The following is a 10,173-nucleotide window of genomic DNA, read 5'->3' as shown; positions in this document are numbered from 1 at the left end:
TAATTAATTTACAGCGTTTAAAAAAAAAAAAAAAACACACACACATTTTACAGCGCTTTTTTTACAAAGCGCTGTAAAATGTTGTTCTAAAGCGCTTTAATGGTGCACCTTTTACAGCGCTTTCGTGAGAAAGCGCTATAAAATGTACAAGAAAAACGCTGTAAAATGCAGACCCATAATATGAAATTATGGGTGGGCATTTTACAGCGCTTTTTTGAGAAAGCGCTGTAATATGCTCACCCATATATGAAATTATGGGTGGGCATTTTACAGCGCTTTCTCAAAAAAGCGCTGTAATATGCCCACCCATATATGAAATTATGGTTGGGCATATTACAGCGCTTGTTTGAGAAAGCGCTGTAATATGCCCGCCCATATATGAGTTATGGGTGTGCATTTTAGAGCGCTTTTTTGAGAAAGCGCTGTAAAATGCACACCCATAACTCATATAATGGGGTGCATATTACAACGCTTTTTGTGAAGAAGCGCTGTAAAATGTGCATAACAAGCGCGCGTTGTATTTACATATTTTATAGCGCTTTTTTAAAAGCGCTGTTGTATCATTTACAACGCTCGTTTCCACAGCGCTTATTTTTTTGAAAAAGCGCTGTAAATGGCTTAAAAAAAGCGCTGTAATATGCGTTTTTTCGCGTAGTGTAAATAGACTAAAAATGTGTTTTTCAATGTAACCAATTAAGTTATTTGCAAAAAGACAAATAATTGTTTGTTGTAGCTAACTATATATTATCAAAGTAGTTAAATGTAAAAGTATATTATGTTTATGTGTTAATTTTTCATTAGAGTGGCATAAAAAAATCTTAGATTATGGGCTATGTGATTTTCTTGAATATTGGAGGAAAATATGAATATAAAGATGATATATTTGAATGATACTAATTACCATTTGTGGAAGGGCTAGATGAAGGATTTCTATTTGTCAAGAAAATGAATCTTCCTGTGTTTCAACATCAACATGTGAGTGGTTTTATTTATCAATATTTAGAAGATAATTTTACAACCATATTACTAATGAGATAAATGCAAACAAATTGTGGGAGAAGATAAAGTCCTTGATCTTGTTGCATAGCTTCATAAGTTTGAAGTATAAGGAGAGAATGACTATTTCTGATCACATGAGTGATTTTCAAGATGTACCTTGAATTAGATGTTATGAACGGGTATCAAATTTAATGATGAGATTTAGCAACTGTTTATATTGTTATCTTTACTGGAGTCTTTGGAGACATTTTAGTTTTCTTCAACGAATTCACCTTCTAAAGGTGATGTTTCTATCGAAATGACTAAGGGTTTTGTTCTTAATGAGGATTTGAAAAGGAAGACACATGGTTCTTCATGAAAATCTTATGATCTTTTCTCAAGAGATCGAACTCTGATGCCAATTGAAGGCGGGAAAGACACCAGAAATGAGGGATGAATTGTTTTTTAAAAATGCTTTTCTTTCCAAACATTAAAATATATTAAAAACTTTGAAAATAAAGTAAAAGGAAAACAAGGATAGAACACAAGAAATTTATGTTGGTTCACCACCAACTCGATAGCTACATTCAGTCCCTTTAATCTGGAGAATTTTAATCTAGTCAAACTGACTATGTTCTAATCTCCTCGAATTGATAACTTTCATACTTTTGAGTAACACAACCACTTCTATGCTACAATAAAAGAAATTATTATTATTATATTACTATTATTATTATTATTATTATTATTATTATTATTTTTTTTTTTTTTTTTTTTTTTTTTTTTTTTTTTTTTTTTTTTTTTGGTTTTTGTGAGAGTTCTCTAGATAGCTTTGTAATCGGAGAATATAAAGAGTACGCTTATAAATTACTTGATGGTTTTGCAATATAGTGGCTCAAATTATTTTTTGCTTTTTGATTTGCAATAACATTTGATTATCCTTTTATAGTGCATCATGCATTGTAATGATTTTCTGACAGTTGCAACTAATTTCGCAAATCTTGTACATATTGTACTGTTAGGGCAACTAGCCTGTATAAGATTCTCTTGTCCTTTTTTTTGCGCTTCATTACTTAAGAAAATATCTTGTTCACCAAGTTTGAATGACCAGAGGAAGTAGTATTATAGGATTCATCTCGAGTAGTTGTACATCAATTTAGAAGATTGAGTTAAGTCAAACTTGTCTATTAGAGTGTTTGAATGTCGTGTTTATCAGAAGATTACATTTCTTAGATGATTGACAAATATAAGAGGATTTGATTTTTATCAAAGCGTTGACTAGATAACCAGTTTGTTGTGTAAAGTTGCTTGATAATACAAATCAATTAGACGCATTAGTGTACAAAAGGAGTGCATTGATAAGAGGATTGACTCAAGTGCTCAGTAGTTGAATAAACATAGTGTATCTACACTCAAATGAACTTGCTCAATATCTTTTATCAGATGATCTATACACTTAGAAAATACGTTAAAGTATAAATTATTCTTACACATATTTTGTTATTATAAAAAAAATTAGGGTCATTGTTCTTCAAACCAACTTGATTATAACAATTTTCCCCTTTTTGAATATAATAAACATCTAGGTTGATGCACAATTTTTGTAAATAAATAAAAGCTTCCCCAGATAATATGTAGGGATGTATTTCAGAATATTTAAAAATTGAAAGTCAACAATCAAATAACAAAAACAAATGCATAAACTTATTGACTTATGTTGACATTGTCATTGTTACGTATTTTATTTTCGATTGAAATTGTTCTCAATTAAATTTCTCCCCCTTTATCGTCAGAAAAAAACAGAATAGAAAATTCTATCACAACTTTGATAATAATTTTAATAGATTTACTAACATTCATTAGGATTGTCAAGGGACCAGATTGACATCCATTAGGATTGCATTTTAAGAATCTAGTGGATTTACTAACATCCATTAGTATAATCCTACATTATGCGTTTCTTTCGATTCTTAAATTTAATAACCCAAAGGTAGAGGAACTCTGTAGTATTTTCAAAAGCCACCGTGTTTTGTTGTGCCAAGTGTTTTCCGTACTTCGTGGTGTCTCTCATCCAGTCTTCTACAAAAGTGAGACATTCATCCCACTTAGCACAAACATCACTAGGATCAAAATTGCTTGAGTTGTTATTTTTAATCTTATTAACTTTGAAAATAAATGAGCTAATAAACTCATATAGGCTAAGAAAACCATAAGGTAAGGATGGTGTGAATGGGTTTAGATTAGAGGGAACAAGAGTGGTGAAGTTAGGTTTAGGGGTAAAGGGAGAAGGAAAAGATATTCAGATAATAGAAGATGTATCATTTGAAGAAGTTTCAGAGTTTATATCCTCAATAACCTCAGTTGCTATTTCAAAGGCAACGTGAAAGGGTTTCACAAACATAGGTGTGTGGGTCAGATATAGGCGAGGAGTGAAAGGGTGAGTTTGGATGAAGGTTTAAAGTTTCTAAGTTAGGATAGGGTGGTGCTTTTATAGCTATGATTTTAGTGCTGTTTGTGATTAAGTGTTTAGGGGATACGGGTTTATCAAGTAACTTTAGCTTTAAGTTTAGCTTCTAACACTACGCGAAAAAACGTATTTTACAGCGCTTTTTTTAAGCCATTTACAGCGTTTTTTCAAAAAAAATAAGCGCTGTGGAATCGAGCGCTGTAAATGATACAACAACGCTTTTAAGAAAGCGCTATAAAACATGTAAATATAACGCGCGCTTGTTATGCACATTTTACAGCGCTTCTTCAAACAAGCGCTGTCATATGCACCCCATTATATGAGTTATGGGTCTGCTTTTAGAGCGCTTTTTAACACAAGCGCTGTAAAATGCACACCCATAATTTTCATATTATGGGTCTGCATTTCACAGCGCTTTCTCAAGAAAGCGCTGTAAAATGCCCACCCATAATTTTCATATTATGGGTCTGCATTTTACAGCGCTTTCTCAAAAAAGCGCTGTAAAATAACCACCCATAATTTCATATTATGGGTGTGCATTTTACAGCGCTTTTATTGTACATTTTACAGCGCTTTCTCACGAAAGCGCTGTAAAATGTGCACCATTAAAGCGCTTTACAACAACATTTTACAGCGCTTTTTAAAAAAAGCGCTGTAAAATGTGTGTTTTTTTTTAAACGCTGTAAATTAATTATTTGAAATGAAAAGCGATTTTTAGCTTTTTATGGCATTTTTTTTTGGAAAGCGCTGTCTTTTATCTTTGTATCCAAAATTATTTTGATCCAAAATCACTTCACAATCAGTGCACACAACAACAAAACATATTCAAATACCATAAGCAGTTCACACAATCAGTAGAACAGAAATCAGAACTATGTAACTTATATGTAACTCTGTAACTCTGTAATTTACAACCTAAGTAACTACATTCAGATACATATATACAACCTAATTTACAACCTAATTACCTACATTCAGATACGTATATATATATAACCTAATTTACAACCTAAACTACATTCAGATCCATATGCATGTTCATATATTGTGTCCTATGATCATTTACATATAATAACTAACAGAATATACATTATATGCACTAGCTACCATATAATATTCAGATCCCTTGCCCAGCACAAGCTATTTCCCAGAAAATCAAATAATTTGCAAGTCAAGCACATACTGACACCAGTCTTCCTTTAATTCCATCAGATCTTCCTCAGAATATGATGGACTGGAATTGGCAAAGTACTGCAATATAAAAATTGAACATATTATATTAAGTTAGTATCAAATATATAGATAATTTATATATGAAAATCATATAATGCAAATACCGTACCGTTTCTGGGATAATAGTTTTATTCTTCTCAACAATCTCCTTCATGAATCTCAATACGTAGTACCCACAGTCGATGTTATTTGTTTGACGAGGGCACTTTATTGAGATCCATGTAATGTTATTAGACTTCTGCTTCGACACTTTAGCACCTCTTTGAGCTCGATAAACTTTTAAGGCACTATCGAATGAATAAATGTGATTATTAGAGCATGAATATTTATATATATATATATATATATAAATAATGTGTTTGTTCATGCTCTAATAATCACATTTATTCATTCGATAGTGCCTTAAAAGTTTATCGAGCTCAAAGAGGTGCTAAAGTGTCGAAGCAGAAGTCGAATAACATTACATGGATCTCAATAAAGTGCCCTCGTCAAACAAATAACATCGACTGTGGGTACTACATATTGAGATTCATGAAGGAGATTGTTGAGAAGAATAAAACTATTATCCCAGAAACGGTACGGTATTTGCATTATATGATTTTCATATATAAATTATCTATATATTTGATACTAACTTAATATAATATGTTCAATTTTTATATTGCAGTACTTTGCCAATTCCAGTCCATCATATTCTGAGGAAGATCTGATGGAATTAAAGGAAGAATGGTGTCAGTACGTGCTTGACATGAAAATTATTTGATTTTCTGGGAAATAGCTTGCTGCTGGGCAAGGGATCTGAATATTATATGGTAGCTAGTGCATATAATGTATATTCTGTTAGTTATTATATGTAAATGATCATAGGACACAATATATGAACATGCATATGGATCTGAATGTAGTTTAGGTTGTAAATTAGGTTATATATATATACGTATCTGAATGTAGGTAATTAGGTTGTAAATTAGGTTGTATATATGTATCTGAATGTAGTTACTTAGGTTGTAAATTACAGAGTTACATATATGTTAAAAAAGTTACAGAGTTCTGATTTATGTTCTATTGATTGTGTGAACTGATTGTCTATAATATGTTCTGTTCTACTGATTGTGAAGTGATTTTGGATCAAAAATAATTTTGGGTACAATGATAAAAGACAGCGCTTTTTAAAAAAAGTGCCATAAAAAGCTAAAAAGCACCTTTCATTTCAAATAATTAATTTTACAAGGTGTTTGAAGAAATGGGTTTGTGTCTGATGTTTTTTGGATTCCCATGATGCGTACAAGGTGTTTGAAGAAATGGGTTTGTGTCTGATGTTTTTGTTAACAATGTGTTTTTGGGGATTCCCATGATGCGTACAAGGTGTTTGAAGAAATGGGTTTGTGTCTGATGTTTTTGTTAACAATGTGTTTTTGGGGATTCCCATGATGCGTACAAGGTGTTTGAAGAAATGGGTTTGTGTCTGATGTTTTTGTTAACAATGTGTTTTTGGGGATTCCCATGATGCGTACAAGGTGTTTGAAGAAATGGGTTTGTGTCTGATGTTTTTTGGATTCCCATGATGCGTACAAGGTGTTTGAAGAAATGGGTTTGTGTCTGATGTTTTTGTTAACAATGTGTTTTTGGGGATTCCCATGATGCGTACAAGGTGTTTGAAGAAATGGGTTTGTGTCTGATGTTTTTGTTAACAATGTGTTTTTGGGGATTCCCATGATGCGTACAAGGTGTTTGAAGAAATGGGTTTGTGTCTGATGTTTTTGTTAACAATGTGTTTTTGGGGATTCCCATGATGCGTACAAGGTGTTTGAAGAAATGGGTTTGTGTCTGATGTTTTTTGGATTCCCATGATGCGTACAAGGTGTTTGAAGAAATGGGTTTGTGTCTGATGTTTTTGTTAACAATGTGTTTTTGGGGATTCCCATGATGCGTACAAGGTGTTTGAAGAAATGGGTTTGTGTCTGATGTTTTTGTTAACAATGTGTTTTTGGGGATTCCCATGATGCGTACAAGGTGTTTGAAGAAATGGGTTTGTGTCTGATGTTTTTGTTAACAATGTGTTTTTGGGGATTCCCATGATGCGTACAAGGTGTTTGATGAAATGGGTTAATGTCTGATGTTTTTTGGATTCCCATGATGCGTACAAGGTGTTTGAAGAAATGGGTTTGTGTCTGATGTTTTTGTTAACAATGTGTTTTTGGGGATTCCCATGATGCGTACAAGGTGTTTGAAGAAATGGGTTTGTGTCTGATGTTTTTGTTAACAATGTGTTTTTGGGGATTCCCATGATGCGTACAAGGTGTTTGAAGAAATGGGTTTGTGTCTGATGTTTTTGTTAACAATGTGTTTTTGGGGATTCCCATGATGCGTACAAGGTGTTTGAAGAAATGGGTTAATGTCTGATGTTTTTTGGATTCCCATGATGCGTACAAGGTGTTTGAAGAAATGGGTTTGTGTCTGATGTTTTTGTTAACAATGTGTTTTTGGGGATTCCCATGATGCGTACAAGGTGTTTGAAGAAATGGGTTTGTGTCTGATGTTTTTGTTAACAATGTGTTTTTGGGGATTCCCATGATGCGTACAAGGTGTTTGAAGAAATGGGTTTGTGTCTGATGTTTTTGTTAACAATGTGTTTTTGGGGATTCCCATGATGCGTACAAGGTGTTTGAAGAAATGGGTTAATGTCTGATGTTTTTTGGATTCCCATGATGCGTACAAGGTGTTTGAAGAAATGGGTTAATGTCTGATGTTTTTTGGATTCCCATGATGCGTACAAGGTGTTTGAAGAAATGGGTTAATGTCTGATGTTTTTTGGATTCCCATGATGCGTACAAGGTGTTTGAAGAAATGGGTTAATGTCTGATGTTTTTTGGATTCCCATGATGCGTACAAGGTGTTTGAAGAAATGGGTTAATGTCTGATGTTTTTTGGATTCCCATGATGCGTACAAGGTTTTTGAAGAAATGGGTTTGTGTCTGATGTTTTTTGGATTCCCATGATGCGTACAAGGTGTTTGAAGAAATGGGTTAATGTCTGATGTTTTTTGGATTCCCATGATGCGTACAAGGTGTTTGAAGAAATGGGTTAATGTCTGATGTTTTTTGGATTCCCATGATGCGTACAAGGTGTTTGAAGAAATGGGTTTGTGTCTGATGTTTTTTGGATTCCCATGATGCGTACAAGGTTTTTGAAGAAATGGGTTTGTGTCTGATGTTTTTTGGATTCCCATGATGCGTACAAGGTTTTTGAAGAAATGGGTTTGTGTCTGATGTTTTTTGGATTCCCATGATGCGTACAAGGTTTTTGAAGAAATGGGTTTGTGTCTGATGTTTTTTGGATTCCCATGATGCGTACAAGGTTTTTGAAGAAATGGGTTTGTGTCTGATGTTTTTTGGATTCCCATGATGCGTACAATGTGTTTGAAGAAATGGGTTTGTGTCTGATGTTTTTTGGATTCCCATGATGCGTACAATGTGTTTGAAGAAATGGGTTTGTGTCTGATGTTTTTTGGATTCCCATGATGCGTACAATGTGTTTGAAGAAATGGGTTTGTGTCTGATGTTTTTTGGATTCCCATGATGCGTACAATGTGTTTGAAGAAATGGGTTTGTGTCTGATGTTTTTGTTAACAATGTGTTTTTGGGTATTCCCATGATGCGTACAAGGTGTTTGAAGAAATGGGTTTGTGTCTGATGTTTTTTGGATTCCCATGATGCGTACAAGGTTTTTGAAGAAATGGGTTTGTGTCTGATGTTTTTTGGATTCCCATGATGCGTACAAGGTTTTTGAAGAAATGGGTTTGTGTCTGATGTTTTTTGGATTCCCATGATGCGTACAAGGTTTTTGAAGAAATGGGTTTGTGTCTGATGTTTTTTGGATTCCCATGATGCGTACAATGTGTTTGAAGAAATGGGTTTGTGTCTGATGTTTTTTGAATCCCATGATGCGTACAAGGTGTTTGATGAAATGGGTTAATGTCTGATGTTTTTTGGATTCCCATGATGCGTACAATGTGTTTGAAGAAATGGGTTTGTGTCTGATGTTTTTTGGATTCCCATGATGCGTACAAGGTTTTTGAAGAAATGGGTTTGTGTCTGATGTTTTTTGAATCCCATGATGCGTACAAGGTGTTTGAAGAAATGGGTTTTGTGTCTGATGTTTTTTGGATTCCCATGATGCGTACAATGTGTTTGAAGAAATGGGTTTGTGTCTGATGTTTTTTGAATCCCATGATGCGTACAAGGTGTTTGAAGAAATTAGGTGTCTGATGAATATTATTTTTAAAGCCATTTTACAGCGCTTTGGCAAACAAGCGCTGTAAAATGTCTTTTTTACTCACTTTCAAAAGAGTCGTTTACAGCGCTTTTGTGTGAAAAGCGCTGTAAAAGGTATAAAACACTCATTATTTTATTTTTAAAAGGATCTTTTACAGCGCTTTTTAAGATAAGCGCTGTAAAATGTCTCTTTATTTTATTTTTGTGTTTGGTTTATTTGGGTTGGGATGACATTAAAAACCTTTTTAATTAGATGATGAATTATTAGAAATGACTATTAGAATCTCTCTATTCAGTTCAGTTCAGTTCAGTTCAGAAAATAAATTAATCAGAACTTAGTATAAAACACTCAATTCAGATTACATGCATGAATTATTAGAAATGACAATGAGAATCTCTCTGTACAGTTCAGTTCAGTTCAGTTCAGTTGAATCAATTAAATAAAACAATTAAACATATATATACAGTTCAGTTGAATCAATTCAGATTACATGCATATTTACAATAACACAGTTCAGATTACATGCATAGCTTATATAAAACAATTAAACATATATATACATTAAGATGCCCTTCTTCTTTTCCTGGTGACATTCACATTTGTTTGTCCATTTACAATACGAAACGATGGATTAATCCAAATTCTCTCATCATGATCATCTCTAAGATATAAACCATCATCAGTTGAATCAATTTCATGTGGTTGTTGTGATGTTGCAAATAAAAGATCATTACCAACATCTTCATCATTATTGTTATCATCACTTATTTTATTGGTCGATAGGACAACAGACCATTTATCATTAGAAGGATCAGTGACATAAAACACTTGTTGAGCTTGCGACGCTAAAATAAAAGGCTCGTCTCTGTATCCCACCCTATTAAAATCGACAAGCAAGAATCCTGACTCATCAATCCGAACACCATTATTATTATCGACCCACTTGCAACCAAATATGGGAACACGAAACATATATAATATGAAAGCGCATGTATTTTACAGCGCTTGTGAAACAAGCGCTGTAATAGGTAGTTAAATTCAATGAAAGCGCATGTATTTTACAGCGCTTGTGAAAAAAGCGCTGTATTAGGTAGTTCAAATATTTGGAAGCGCATGTGTTTACAACAGCTTGTGAAAAAAGCGTTGTAACTGATACGCGAAAGCGCTTCCTTTTACAGCGCTTTTTTGACAAGCGCTGTAAAAGCCTTATAACGTTATGC

The 10,173-nt window shown here is 33.5% G+C and overlaps 1 non-coding gene across 1 annotated transcript; it reads left to right on the top strand.

Moving 5' to 3' along the window:
- The first annotated feature begins 187 nt into the window (after window positions 1–187).
- LOC113787918 (small nucleolar RNA SNORA69) lies at window positions 188–316 on the top strand. Its single transcript, XR_003474437.1, has one exon. It is a non-coding gene; the product is annotated as a small nucleolar RNA SNORA69 (small nucleolar RNA).
- The last annotated feature ends 9,857 nt before the right edge of the window (window positions 317–10,173 follow it).

Source organism: Cicer arietinum, chromosome 4 (genome assembly GCF_000331145.2).
Source record: "Cicer arietinum cultivar CDC Frontier isolate Library 1 chromosome 4, Cicar.CDCFrontier_v2.0, whole genome shotgun sequence".
Classification (NCBI taxonomy): domain Eukaryota; kingdom Viridiplantae; phylum Streptophyta; class Magnoliopsida; order Fabales; family Fabaceae; genus Cicer; species Cicer arietinum.
Note: the sequence above shows the minus strand (reverse complement) of the source record. Positions and strands in the feature narration are given on the sequence as shown.